At 46.5% G+C, this 14,947-nt stretch overlaps 1 protein-coding gene across 1 annotated transcript in view; it reads right to left on the bottom strand.

Moving 5' to 3' along the window:
- The window catches only part of LRRC24 (leucine rich repeat containing 24), a 140,574-nt gene extending 130,116 nt beyond the window's left edge, over nt 1-10,458 (bottom strand). The window contains exon 1 of the mRNA XM_029592214.1: nt 9,736-10,458. The gene's annotated coding sequence lies outside the window, so the exon portion shown is untranslated. The remainder of the gene's footprint in view (nt 1-9,735) is intronic.
- Between the last annotated feature and the right edge of the window lie 4,489 nt (nt 10,459-14,947).

Genomic DNA, 14,947 nt, shown 5'->3' with positions numbered 1-14,947 from the left:
CAGAGCACACACACGCAACACTCTCACAACACCCTCGCACCACATGCACGCACATGTAACAGCACACATCCAGAGCACACACACGCAACACTCTCACAACACCCTCGCACCACATGCACGCACATGTAACAGCACACAGCCAGAGCACACACACACCCAACACTCTCACAACACCCTCGCACCACACGAACGCACATGTAACAGAGCACACATCCAGAGCACACACACACACAACACTCTCACAACACCCTCGCACCACACGCACGCACATGTAACAGAGCACACACACACACAACACTCTCACAACACACCCTCGCACCACACGCACGCACATGTAACAGAGCACACATCCAGAGCACACAAACACACAACACCCTCGCACCACACGCACGCACATGTAACAGAGCACACATCCAGAGCACACACACAACACTCTCACAACATCCTCGCACCACACGCACGCACATGTAACAGAGCACACATCCAGAGCACACACACGCAACACTCTCACAACACCCTCGCACCACACGCACGCACATGTAACAGAGCACACATCCAGAGCACACACACACCCAACACTCTCACAACACCCTCGCACCACACTCACGCACATGTAACAGAGCACACATCCAGAGCGCACACCCAACACTCTCACAACACCCTCGCACCACACGCACGCACATGTAACAGAGCACACAGCCAGAGCACACACACGCAACACTCTCACAACACCCTCGCACCACACGCACACACAGAAAATCACTCCCCGTGCTAAGGTACGGCCCGATTTTAAAGGGGCCACGTGCGTAAATAATGGGGATTACGTGTGAGACTGAGCCCCGTTACGCGCCAAAGTGCCGGGCCTCTCCAAAGGCAGTTATTCAAATCGGGCACACATGCGCGCGCAGACATCTGATTTTATAACCCGCACGTGGCGGCGCACGCATGTTAATAAAATCGCTGTGTCCACGTGCGCGCGCCTCTTAAAATCAACCCCGTGCTGCGCTCAGTCTAGTGCGTAGGGTGACTCCCGCGGTTGGACACGCCAGACTAGCACCTGATGGCAATTAGGGGATTAGCGCATCCGATACAAGCGACCAAACCAACGCGAAGCTAATAGCGCTCATCACGGGTAAAATTAATTTTTTGTATTTATGCAGAGCTTCCATTCCACACCTCCCACTCACAAAGTGTTCAGTGCGGATGACAACAAATCTATAAAACACAATAAGAATACTACTAAATGCCATGCAGATGAGGCTGTTATCACCCCGGATGCAAAAGACCCACCGTGCGTCCAACGACGCTTTTTAACGCGGCAAATTTAATGCCAGCCCTTAGAGCAGGCGGACGTCTTGCTGTGCATCAAGGGCTCAACTGAAAACCAAAAGATACGGCTTCTCTGAGGTTCCTCCTAGGATCTGTGCCGTGTGATGACTAAAGATTGGGAGGGGCACACAACATACACGCTGCAGGTGTGTGTGTACGCTGTGCCGGTAAATTATCTGCGGCGGGATAAAACGGGTGCTCGTCTTTCCCTACCTGTGCTCGACCACGTCTCCCGGGCACCCGATGCCAGGGAGGTGCTAGGGATGCACAATTTCTCCCTAGCGTGGCGGCGGCGGCTCGTTAGAATACTGCATTGCGCGCCCAGGAGAGGTGGACGTGCGCCCAGTTTGGACGCGCGTTTCTACGCTCGCGATATTGCATCAGCCCCATGGAGCCTTGCCCAAACCCTACGTGGTCTTTGACTTTGCCTTCACTTCCTCACTACTTCCTTCCCCCCACCCCCCCACCCCAGGAGCTATTTTGTGCGCTGCTCACCCCCTTACCATGAAGAAATATTTTCTGTTGTTGCTCTTGGGTCTCCCCTTCCAGCCTCACCTCATGACCTCTTGTCCTTGAATCATTTTTATACCAATAAATGCTTTCATTGCGCGCATTACTTCTACCTTTGAAGGCATCTCAAATCTCCCCTGCCTCTCTTTTCTAGGGACTACTCGTTTAGGCCCCTGATTCATCTCATGTGGCCTTTGGTGCAGTTGCCTTTCTCTGAATCGCCTCCAGCTTGTCTGTATCCTTCCAGAGGTGCGGCCTCTCCAATTGAACACAATAAGCCTAAGCAAGGCCTCAGCAATGGCCTGTACAGAAGCATGATCCCCTCCTTTTTCCTGCTGCTTATATCTCGTGCTACTCACCCCCGCATCATAAGAACATAAGAGCATGCCATACTGGGTCAGACCAAGGGTCCATCAAGCCCAGCATCCTGTTTCCAACAGTGGCCAATCCAGGCCATAGGAACCTGGCAAGTACCCAAAAACTAAGTCTATTCCATGTTACTATTGCTAGTAATAGCAGTGACTATTTCTAAGTCAACTTAATTAATAACAGGTAATGGACTTCTCCTCCAAGAACTTATACAATCCTTTTTTAAACACAGCTATACTAACTGCACTAACCACATCCTCTGGCAACAAATTCCAGAGTTTAATTGTGCGTTGAGTGAAAAAGAACTTTCTCCGATTAGTTTTAAATGTGCTACTTGCTAACTTCATGGAGTGCCCCCTAGTCCTTCTATTATCCGAAAGAGTAAATAACCGATTCACATTTACCCGTTCTAGACCTCTCATGATCTTAAAGATCTCTATCATATCCCCCCTCAGCCGTCTCTTCTCCAAGCTGAAAAGTCCTAATCTCTTTAGTCTTTCCTCATAGGGGAGCTGTTCCATCCTCTTTATCATTTTGGTCGCCCTTCTCTGTACCTTCTCCATCACAATTATATCTTTTTTGAGATGCGGCGACCAGAATTGCACACAGTATTCAAGGTGCGGTCTCACCATGGAGCGATACAGAGGCATTATGACATTTTCCGTTTTATTCACCATTCCCTTTCTAATAATTCTCAACATTCTGTTTGCTTTTTTGACTGCTGCAGCACACTGAACCGACAATGTCAATGTTATCCACTATGATGCCTAGATCTCTTTCTTGGGTGGTAGCTCCAAATATGGAACCTAACATTGTGTAACTATAGCATGGGTTATTTTTCCCTATATGCATCACCGTGCACTTATCCAAATTAAATTTCATCTGCCATTTGCATGCCCAATTTTCCAGTCTCACAAGGTCTTCCTGCAATTTATTACAATCTGCTTGTGATTTAACTACTCTGAACAATTTTGTAATCCACAAAAGGACATCACCTCCTATGCCATGACTTTTTACTTTTCCTATAAGCCTCTCATGAGGAACTTTGTCAAACACCTTCTGAAAATCCAAATACACTACATCTTCTGGTTCACCTTTATCCACATGTTTATTAACTCCTTCAAAAAAGTATAGCAGATTTGTGAGGCAAGACTTGCCCTGGGTAAAGCCATGCTGACTTTGTTCCATTAAACCATGTCTTTCTATATGTTCTGTGATTTTGATGTTTAGAACACTTTCCACTATTTTTCCTGGCACTGAAGTCAGGCTAACTGATCTGTAGTTTCCCGTACGCCCCTGGAGCCCTTTTAAATATCGGGGTTACATTTGCTATCCTCCAGTCTTCAGGTACAATGGATGATTTTAATGATAAGTTACAAATTTTTACTAATAGGTCTGAAATTTCATTTTTTAGTTCCTTCAGAACTCTGGGGTGTATACCATCCGGTCCAGGTGATTTACTACTCTTCAGTTTGTCAATCAGGCCTACCAGTTCTTCTAGGTTCTCTCTGATTCTCGCCACCTGCATACTATTTTGTTACTTTGAGATCATTAGACACAGTTACCCCAAGGTCTTTGTCCTGTCTTAGGGTTGTCAATAATTCACGCACACCTCCCCCCTCCCTGTTGTTTACTGCTCTCCTAGGTTTCTGCTCCACAGATCCATGAGTTCAAGAATAGGGGAGTCAATATTCAGTTGTGAGGCTGCCAGATAAACTTATCTGGCTAACTTGCATCAGATATTTGGCGGTATGGGTGTCTAAACGTTGGCCGACTAACTGCTCCCGCACAAAAAGTACCCTGAACTTGTTTATGTAATTACTTATTTATCAAAGGACCACTCGGAGGCCCGACCTTGGGAGGAGGGAGCTTCGGGCAGGTCAGACAGGGGCTCCCAGCCATGTTGCCTGGGTGGAGCACCCGCTTTCTACGCGCTAATACTGCACCGGCCTGTTAGTCAAATGAAGCAGAGGCAGTGAAACCTGCAGAGATTTCACAATATTCGCTTTCTCCCAGCCAAGTCTGGAACTTAAGACGCACAGACTTTAGAGATGGACGTTTAATACTGGCTCAGATGGAAACACAAGTCTTCGCCAAAATAAAAAGTTTTTTGTTTTTTTTTTAAAGGTATTTTTCATGGATTTTTGCACCGGAAATAGTTGTCTGGCCACGTACTAAGCCCCGTGGAAAATTGCCTCCTCTTACTGGGGGTGAAGGAACATGCACTGTTCACAGTGTGAGCACTTTCTCCGCCCGCCGACTAGACAGGAGGAGGTGGGGGAAGGAAGGGAAAGCGTAGACTATGCACACACTTTACAGCGGCCACGTGTGGCTGGCCTGATTTCAAAGGAAAACCCCATGCCGGCTTTCCCTTTCCACATGGGATTGTGGCAAAATTGTCCCCCTTTTAATTAACATGATCAATGCCTCCTGCTCAGTCTGGTTGTAGTTGCACCATCACTGGATATTTTAAAGAGAAAATTGGCCCTGATGGAGTGCATAGCCGGGCCCTGACCCGTGGAGAAGTCCGTGGCCAGGCCCTAACCCGTGGCAAGGTCCGTGGCCACCGTTGAGATGTCCGTGGCCGGGCCCTGACCTGTGGCGAATTCCATGGCCAGGCCCTGACCTGTGGCAAAGTCCCTGACCAGGCCCAGACCCATGGAGAAGTCTCTGGCCGGGCCCTGACCCATGGAGGATCCCATGACCTGGGCTTGGCATGTCATTGTGTGCCCCTCACTGGGTACAGATTAAACGCCCAGTGATAATTTTCTAAATAAAAGAACAAAGGTATCAGGTCAGGGCCAGGACCGCCACCTTCCACTCCAGCTGCAATGGAAGGGAAACAGAAGCGAGTTCAGCGGCCCGGCAGAAAATGACCTCTGTGACCACCTGTGTGCCAGGGTGAGACCCGTTCACACAGATCAATGAGAATCCACAGAACGCCTCCCTGATCATAACGAGTGGTGCTCTAGCCCCGGCACAGATTAACCTCAGATTATCTACTGCCAATCCTAAAATTCACTTCCAGCCACGCTGACAAGTACATCTCTCCATCCTCTGGCCACAGCGGAGGGGTCTCTCTGCTACCCGGGAGGAGTCTCCTGGCCACAGCGGAGGAGGGGTCTCTCTGCTACCCGGGAGGAGTCTCCTGACCACAGCGGAGGCAGGGTGGGGGGGGGGGGTCTCTGCTACCCTGGAGGAGTCTCCTGGCCACAGCGGAGGAGGGGTCTCTCTGCTACCCGGGAGGAGTCTCCTGACCACAGCGGTGGAGGGGTCTCTCTCTATCTGGGAGGAGGCTCCTGATCAAACCGGAGGAGGGGTCTCTCTGCTACCCGGGAGGAGTCTCCTGACCACAGCGGAGGAGGGGTCTCTCTGCTACCTGGGAGGAGTCTCCTGACCACAGCGGAGGAGGGGTCTCTCTGCTATCCGGGAGGAGTCTCCTGTCCACAGCGGAGGAGGGGTCTCTCTGCTACCCGGGAGGAGTCTCCTGACCACAGCGGAGGAGGGGGTCTCTCTGCTACCCGGGAGGAGTCTCCTGACGACAGCGGAGGAGAGGTCTCTCTGCTACCCGGGAGGAGTCTCCTGTCCACAGCGGAGGAGGGGTCTCTCTGCTATCTGGGAGGAGTCTCCTGATCACAATGGAGGAGGAGGGGGGGTCTCTGCTACCCGGGAGGAGTCTCCTAATATAATGAATCATTTCTGGCATGGTTGTTTCCCCGTCACCGATCCCTCACTTTGGAAATCCCTTGCTGAGGAATTAAAAGAAGAGTTGACTACTTGTAGTCTCAGAAGGAAAGTGAAGTTGCTATTTTTTCCACAGGTGTTTGGGTTGTGCTGCTGAGATCCACGGTCAGCAGTGGCTGGCTAAGGACAGGCTCATGGTAAGCGCTGTGTCTGTGCGTAAGATTTTAGAAACCTTTATGATACCTGCGCTCTTTGACAACGAATGGCAGTGCAGTCTTTTCCTGATTTCTTGCTTTGGTTGCTTTGTATCATTGTGAGTACATTGTTCTTACCCAGGTGTAAATAAATAAATAAACAAGCCTCTATTTGCTTTATTCAAGGAGCCAGGCCTTTGGCAAACACTTCCGAGCTCTTCAGTGTGACTGTGAACACAAAGAGCTTACCAACAAATTACTCAGGGCTGTGTCCTGTGAACTACAAGCCCTGCACATGAACGTGTATAATCTTTATTAAGGAATGAACCCACTGAGATTAACCCTCTACCCCTCCCCTGCCTAAATTAACTGTGAGTGTGCCTGTAACAGTGTGTGTGTGATCATGAGAGTGTATCTGTGGGTGTGTGCACCTATGAGAGTGTATCTTGTGTGTGTGCACCTGTGAGAATTTATCGTGTGTGTGTGTACTTGTGAGACTATATCTGAGGATGTGTATGCCTGTTAAAGTGTGTGTGTGTGTGTGCATGTGCCTATGAGAGTCAGTGTGTGTGCTTGTGAGTGTATCGTGTGTGTGTACTTGTGAGTGTATGTGTGCACACGCCTATGAATGCATGTGTGTATACTTGTGAGTGTATGTGTGTGTTTATGTACTTGAGAGTGTATCTGAGTATGTGTGCCTGTGAGAGTGTATCGTGTATGTGTATTTGTGAGTGTATCTGTGTGTGTGTGTACTTGTGAGAGTGTATCTGTGTGTGTGCCTAAGAGAGTGTATCACATATTGTGCACCTATGAGAGTATATTGTGTGTACGCCTGTGATAGTGTATTTGAGTGTATGTGCCTGTGAGAGTGCATTGTGTGTGGGTACTTATGAGTGAATCTGTGTGTGTATCTGTGAGAGCATATCTGTGTATATGTAATTGAGAGTGTATCTGATTGTGTGTGCCAGTGAGAGTGTATCGTATGTAAACTTGTGAGTACATCGTGTGTGTACTTGTGAGAGTGTATCTGTGTGTGTTTGTGCCTGTGAGAGTATATCATGTGTCATGCACTTATGAGAGTGTATTGTGTGTATGTACTTGTGAGAGTATATCTATGTGTGTGTGTGCCTGAGAGTGAATGTGTGTGTGTGTGCCTGTGAGAGTGTATTTGAGTGAGTGTGTGTGTATGTGAAAGTGCATCATGTGTGGGTACTTGTGAGTGTATCTGTTTGTGTGCCTATGAGAGTGTATCGTGTGTATGTGTATTTCTGAGAGCGTATCCATGTGTGTGTGCGCCTATGTTTTAATGTATTTTCCACTCATTTTGTTAAAATGTGAATCGTCATGATGTTTCACACTAATGCCGGTATATAAAAGCTATTAAATAAATAAATAAATTAAATAAATATTGTGTGTGAGTGTTCTTGTGAGAGTATATCTGAGAGTGTGTGCAATGAGATTATATGTGTGTGTGTACTTATAAGGGTGTCTCTGTGTGTATGTCTCTGTGAGAGAGTATATCTGAGAGTGTGTGCAATGAGATTATATGCGTGTGTATGTCTCGGTGAGAGTGTATTTGTGTGAGAGTATATCTGAGAGTGTGTGCAATGAGATTATATATGTGTGTGTGTACTTATAAGGGTGTATCTGTGTGTATGTCTCGGTGAGAGTGTATTTCTGTGTGAGAGTATATCTGAGAGTGTGTGCAATGAGATTATATATGTATGTGTGTACTTATAAGGGTGTATCTGTGTGTATGTCTCTGTGAGAGTGTATTTCTGTGTGAGAGTATATCTGAGAATGTGTGCAATGAGATTATATATGTATGTGTGTACTTATAAGGGTGTATCTGTGTGTTTGTCTCTGTGAGAGTGTATTTCTGTGTGAGAGTATATCTGAGAGTGTGTGCAATGAGATTATATATGTGTGTGTGTACTTATAAGGGTGTATCTGTGTGTATGTCTCGGTGAGAGTGTATTTCTGTGTGAGAGTATATCTGAGAGTGTGTGCAATGAGATTGTATATGTATGTGTGTACTTATAAAGGTGTATCTGTGTGTATGTCTCGGTGAGAGTGTATTTCTGTGTGTGTGTGAAGTGATGGAAATCAAACTAGGACAGAGCATGAATCAGTTTTGGACAAAGCTGGCCCATTGGTTTCTGGATGCATACCAGACCCAGATGTTCCTTTTATTACAGAGTGTGTGCAATGAGATTATATATGTATGTGTGTACTTATAAGGGTGTATCTGTATGTATGTCTCAGTGAGAGTGTATTTCTGTGTGAGAGTATATCTGAGAGTGTGTGCAATGAGATTATATATGTATGTGTGTACTTATAAGGGTGTATCTATGTGTATGTCTCAGTGAGAGTGTATTTCTGTGTGAGAGTATATCTGAGAGTGTGTGCAATGAGATTATATATGTATGTGTGTACTTATAAGGGTGTATCTGTGTGTATGTCTCAGTGAGAGTGTATTTCTGTGTGAGAGTATATCTGAGAGTGTGTGCAATGAGATTATATATGTATGTGTGTACTTATAAGGGTGTATCTGTGTGTATGTCTCAGTGAGAGTGTATTTCTGTGTGAGAGTATATCTGAGAGTGTGTGCAATGAGATTATATATGTATGTGTGTACTTATAAGGGTGTATCTGTGTGTATGTCTCTGTGAGAGTGTATTTCTGTGTGAGAGTATATCTGAGAATGTGTGCAATGAGATTATATATGTATGTGTGTACTTATAAGGGTGTATCTGTGTGTTTGTCTCTGTGAGAGTGTATTTCTGTGTGAGAGTATATCTGAGAGTGTGTGCAATGAGATTATATATGTATGTGTGTACTTATAAGGGTGTATCTATGTGTATGTCTCAGTGAGAGTGTATTTCTGTGTGAGAGTATATCTGAGAGTGTGTGCAATGAGATTATATATGTATGTGTGTACTTATAAGGGTGTATCTGTGTGTATGTCTCAGTGAGAGTGTATTTCTGTGTGAGAGTATATCTGAGAGTGTGTGCAATGAGATTATATATGTATGTGTGTACTTATAAGGGTGTATCTGTGTGTATGTCTCAGTGAGAGTGTATTTCTGTGTGAGAGTATATCTGAGAGTGTGTGCAATGAGATTATATATGTATGTGTGTACTTATAAGGGTGTATCTGTGTGTATGTCTCGGTGAGAGTGTATGTGTGTATGTGTGTGTGTGTGTGTGTGTGTGTGTGTGTGTGAAGTGATGGAAATCAAACTGGGACAGAACATGAATCAGTTTTGGACAAAGCTGGCCCATTGGTGTCTGGATGCATACCAGACCCAGATGTTCCTTCTATTACAGGCACCTATAGATGCATCCTGTCTGCAAATACTTTGAACAGTGAGAGAATTCCTATCAAGCTGAACCCTTCCCAAGAAATCCAGATTCTCCCAAACAGCAAAATCGAAGGCTCACGGTCAGCTCTGATCAGCCATGTAAATCTGAGTCAGACATTCCCAGACCAAAGGTGGCCCCAAGGGGCCCGAAGAGGTTCCCACCCCCGCTCGCTGCTGCCAGATACAAGGCTGGCAATTTCCTGGCACAGGGAGGCTGGGACTCCCCCGTCCCCATGCTCCAAACCCCACAGCCCCGGAAGTAAGGAGAAGAGCAGAGGACTTACCCGCGTGAGGAGGCCGAGCTGCAGAGCGCCCTGGTCCCTGGGTCCCCGGCTTCCCTCCTGCGGTGCTGCTGGCTGCCAGGGTCGGAGAGGCTGGGGGGGGGGGGTGGGGAGGGGATGGCAGGTGACCTTCCGGCAGCCTGGAGAGCTGAGCTGCTGTCTCTCCCTTTCTCTGTCTCCTTGTCACACCGTCTTCCCGTCTCACTCTCCCTGTCTCTCTCCAATCTGTCTGTCCTTTGCTGTTACTCTCCTTCCCTCTCTCTGTCTCTCCATCTTCCTGACACTCTCTCTCCCTGTGTATATGACAGATCTCTTTATCTTTCTCTCTCTGCTTTTGTGTCTCTTTTCCTCCCCTTCTCTCTTTCTCTGTTACTTCCTGTCACTCTCTCCCTGACTTTCCCTCTCTCCTGTGCTTTCTCTGCATCTCTGATCCTTCCTCCTTCCTCCTCCCTCCTCTATGTATATTTATACCTGTTTCTGTGCATGCGTGCCTCTGTCTCTCTTTCTCGCTGTGTATTTGATGCTCTCTGACTGTCTCCTTCTTTCTGTATGTGTCCCTCTCTCCTTTTCTGTGCCCGATTCTCTGTCTTTCCCTCCCGTATCTCTCTGTTTCTGTGTGTGTCTCTCTTCTTTCTCTCCCTCCTGTCTCTCTGCACGCCTTACCTCCTTCTAGCCCACACTCACAGTTTCAAGGAGGGCTAGCAGTGAGGAGCCTGAGGTTGCCTTTTCTCCCGATTGGTGACACTGTCTGGCATCACAGGCTTCGCCCAGCCAACGGCAGAGCTGCTGCTGCTGCGGCTGTCAGTGCTTCAGTGCAGCCCATTAACTCTTCAGCAGCCTGCCGGGCCCCTGGGAGTCGAGCCTGGGCCCTCACTGCCTGTCTGTGTATGTGTGGGAGGGGCTGGGTGTGAGTATTATGGCCATAAACATGGTGTGTGTATGCAGGTGGAGTTCTGTGTATGTAGGTGCATGGCGTGTGTGTGCATGTGTGTAGTGTGTATGTTCATGTGCATGAATGTATGTCTGTGTGTAGTGTATGTGCATGTGTGTCTGTATGTGCATGGCATGTGTGTGCATGTGTGTAGTGTGTATGTTCATGTGCATGAATGTATGTCTGTGTGTAGTGTATGTGCATGTGTCTTGCATGTGTGTGCATGTAGTGTATGAGTGTCTGTATAGTGGGCGTGTATCTGCATGTGTGTGTCAGTGTAGCGTGTATGTGCATGTTTGGGGGTGTGTATGTGTGTGTATGTGCATGTTCATGTGTATGAATGTATGTCTGTGTGCAGTGTCTGTGCATGTGTGTGACTGTGTAGCGTGTATGTGCATGTGTGTGTGTGTAGTGTGTGTGTGTATGTGCATGTTCATGTGTATCAATGTATGTCTGTGTGCAGTGTCTGTGCATGTGTGTGACTGTGTAGCGTGTATGTGCATGTGTGTGTGTGTAGTGTGTGTGTGTATGTGCATGTTCATGTGTATGAATGTACGTCTGTGTGCAGTGTATGTGCATGGCGTGTGTGTGCATGTAGTGTAAGAGTGTCTGTGTAGTAGGCATGTATCTGCATGTGTGTGTCAGTGTAGCGTGTATGTGCATGTTTGGGGGTGTGCATGTGTGTGTATGTGCATGTTCATGTGTATGAATGTATGTCTGTGTGCAGTGTCTGTGCATGTGTGTGACTGTGTAGCGTGTATGTGCATGTGTGTGTGTGTAGTGTGTGTGTGTATGTGCATGTTCATGTGTATGAATGTACGTCTGTGTGCAGTGTATGTGCATGGTGTGTGTGTGTGCATGTAGTGTTAGAGTGTCTGTGTAGTGGGCGTGTCTGTGCATGTGTGTGTCTATGTAGCGTGTGTGTGCGTGTTTGGGGTGTGTGTGTGTATACTATAGAGGCACAAGTAAAGTTAGAAGTGCCCCGGAGTCTCCAGGCATCCCCTGGGAGCTTTCCCTTCCCCTTCCTGGAGACTGGAGTGCAAGGTGCATGGAGCAGAGACTCGCAGTGAGAGGAGCTGGATGCTGGGAAGCACAGGCATGGATTAAGTATTTTGGGATGGGACAGCCTTATTTATGTATTTATTTATTTTATTTATTTAGAGATTTTTATTTATTTATTTATTTAGAGATTTGTATATATGTGTGTGTGTGCACGTAGGTTTTTTGTGTGTCCCTATAGATGAGGTGTGTGTGTGCACATAGGATTTGTATGTGTCCCTATAGATGGGGTGTGTGCGTGTGCACATAGGTTTTTTGTGTGTCCCTTTCCCTTTTAAAGAATTAACTACAAGGAATCATTTAACCCACACCGAGCTGCTGTTTCTTACTTGGCTTTTGAAATGATTAGGATTCCAAACTTCTTCTTTTCTCCAGCATCTCTTATTTATGTTGTCAGTTTGTCTGGATTAGATTGTAAACTCCCCTGAGCACAGATTGTCCCTTGTGTAGAACTAACAGTGCTGCATCCATCTCCTAGTGCTACAGAAATTATACTTAGTGCTGCTTACAAAAATCATTCTGTGCAGCGCAGTTCAGCTTTGGAAGCCTGGCACAGACAGACAGACACATGGATGCATGAAAATACACCACACCCAAGTTACACTATACACACTGCACAGTCACACACTACATGTATTCTTTATATACACACACTCACATACACACTCTCTCTCTGCTGTGTGTAAGCTGCCCTTGCCATAGGTGAGTTAGACATATGATGAAGCCACCAGGAGCAGCGATAAGTGAAGGCAGGAATCTGTGCGTACACTGGCTGAGCCTGTATACGTGTGTGCAATTTATTTTATACAATTTATAAACCACTCATCTCAAATACATTGAACTAAGCCGTGTACAGATAAACATCTAATCCAGCAATTAATAATCCATAAAAGTTCAAGAGACAGCCACAGTTTCAGCGGAAGAAGAATTCGTAGTGAATGTCTGCCAAAGGCTGCACGTCTGGGATTAATCTCAGATAAGGTAGCAGAACGTGTCGTAAATGTGGACGAAAGATGGAAAATGCACGTTCCTGTGTTTGAACTCCGTGCACACCCTTTATCACTGGTACAGACAACGCACAGTGGCTGCGGAGCATCCAGGCTCACACTTACATAGTCAAATACCATGGGCCATCTTCTGGGACCTTGGATGTGGATGGATGTGGAAGTGCATGAGGGTGTGTGCACATAGGTTTTGTGTGTGTCCATATAGATGGTATGCATGTGTGTGTGTGTGTGTATGTGCACATAGGTTTTTTGTGTGTCCATATAGATGGTGTGCATGTGTGTGTGTGTGTACACATAGTTTTTTTTGTATATCCATATAGATGGGGGGGGTGTGTGTGTGCACATAGGTTTTTGTGTGTCCCTATAGATGGTGTGTGTGTGCACATAGGATTTTTGTATGTCCCTATAGATGGGGGGGGTATGTGCACATATGTTTTTTGTGTGTCTCTATAGATGGTGTGTGTGTGTGTGTGTGTACATATGTATTTTGTGTGTCTCTATAGATGGTGTGTGTGTGTGCACATAGGTTTTGTGTGTGTCCATATAGATGGTGTATGTGTGTGTGTGTGTGTGCACATAGGTTTTTTGTATGTCCATATAGATGAGGGCTGTGTGTGCACATAGGTATTTTGTGTGTCCATATAGATGGGGGGTTGTGTGTGTGTGTGCACACAGATAGGTTTTTTGTGGGTCCCTATAGATGGGGGGTGTGTGCACATAGGTTTTTTGTATGTCCCTATAGATGGTGTGTGTGTGTGTGCACATAGGTTTTTTGTATGTCCCTATAGATGGGGGGGGTGTGCACATAGGTTTTTTGTGTGTCCATATAGATGGGGGGTTGTGTGCGTGTGTGTGTGTGTGCACATAGGATTTTTGTATGTCCCTATAGATGGGGTGTGTGTGTGTGCCCATAGGCTTTTTGTGTGCCATATAGATGGGGTGTGTGTGTGCACATAGGATTTTTGTGTGTCCCTATAGATGGTGTGTGTGTGCACATAGGTTTTTTGTATGTCCATATAGATGAGGGGTGTGTGTGCACATAGGATTTTGTGTGTCCCTATAGATGGGGGGTGTGTGTGTGCACATAGGTTTTTTGTGTGTCCATATAGATGGGGGGTTGTGTTTGTGTGTGCACATAGGTTTTTTGTATGTCCCTATAGATGGGGGGGGTGTGCACATAGGTTTTTTGTGTGTCTATATAGATGGGGGGTTGTGTGTGTGTGTGTGCACATAGGTTTTTTGTATGTCCCTATAGATGGGGTGTGTGTGTGTGCACATAGGTTTTTTGTGTGTCCATATAGATGGGGGGTTGTGTTTGTGTGTGCACATAGGTTTTTTGTGTGTCCATATAGATGGGGGTTGTGTGTGTGTGTGTGTGTGCACATAGGTTTTTTGTATGTCCCTATAGATGGGGGTGTGTGTGCACATAGGTTTTTTGTATGTCCCTATAGATGGGGTGTGTGTGTGCACATATTATTTTTGTGTGTTCCTATAGATGGTATGTGTGTGTTTGCACATAGGTTTTTTGTGTGTCCATATAGATGGTGTGGTTGTGTGTGCACATAGGGCATGATTTTCAAAAGCATTTCCACATGTAGAACTGGCTTTTACACGTGTAAATGCACTTTACGTGTGTAAGTGGGCATCTGAAAATTGCTACAATATGTGCTATGGACTTGTCCATAGGATTTACCTGTGCAAGTACACTTTATGCAGGTAAGTGGCTTTTGAAAATTGCTATAACAGTAGTTATATTTACACATGTAAATCCTTTTGAAAATTATCCCCATAGGTTTTTTGTGTGTCCCCATAGATGGGGTGTGTGTGTGTGCACATAGGTTTTTTGTGTGTCCCTATAGTTGTGTGTGTGTTTACGCATCACCCTCGTTCAAAGCCCTCGGCCTCCATGTCCCCCTCCGTCTCCCAGTCTCCATCTTCTTTTCGGTGCCCTCTGACTCTTTCACTCTCTTTCAGTGCCGCCCCCAATTCTCCCTCTCCCGCTCTGTGCCTCTGCATGGTCTTTCTCCCTCTCTCAGTGCCCCCTGTCTCCATCTCCAGAGCCTCCTCCACCCCTCCAGCCTCCATCTCTCTCTGCCTCCTTTCCCGTCTGTCTCTCGCTCTTTTAGCTGTCTCTCCTTGGCAGGCTTTCTTCTTGCTCTCTGTGCAGGAGCAAGCAGCGTGCAGCAGGTTGGTTTTTTTTTAAGGCGACACAGAGACA

This window comes from Rhinatrema bivittatum, chromosome 2 (genome assembly GCF_901001135.1).
Source record: "Rhinatrema bivittatum chromosome 2, aRhiBiv1.1, whole genome shotgun sequence".
NCBI lineage: Eukaryota > Metazoa > Chordata > Amphibia > Gymnophiona > Rhinatrematidae > Rhinatrema > Rhinatrema bivittatum.
Note: the sequence above shows the minus strand (reverse complement) of the source record. Positions and strands in the feature narration are given on the sequence as shown.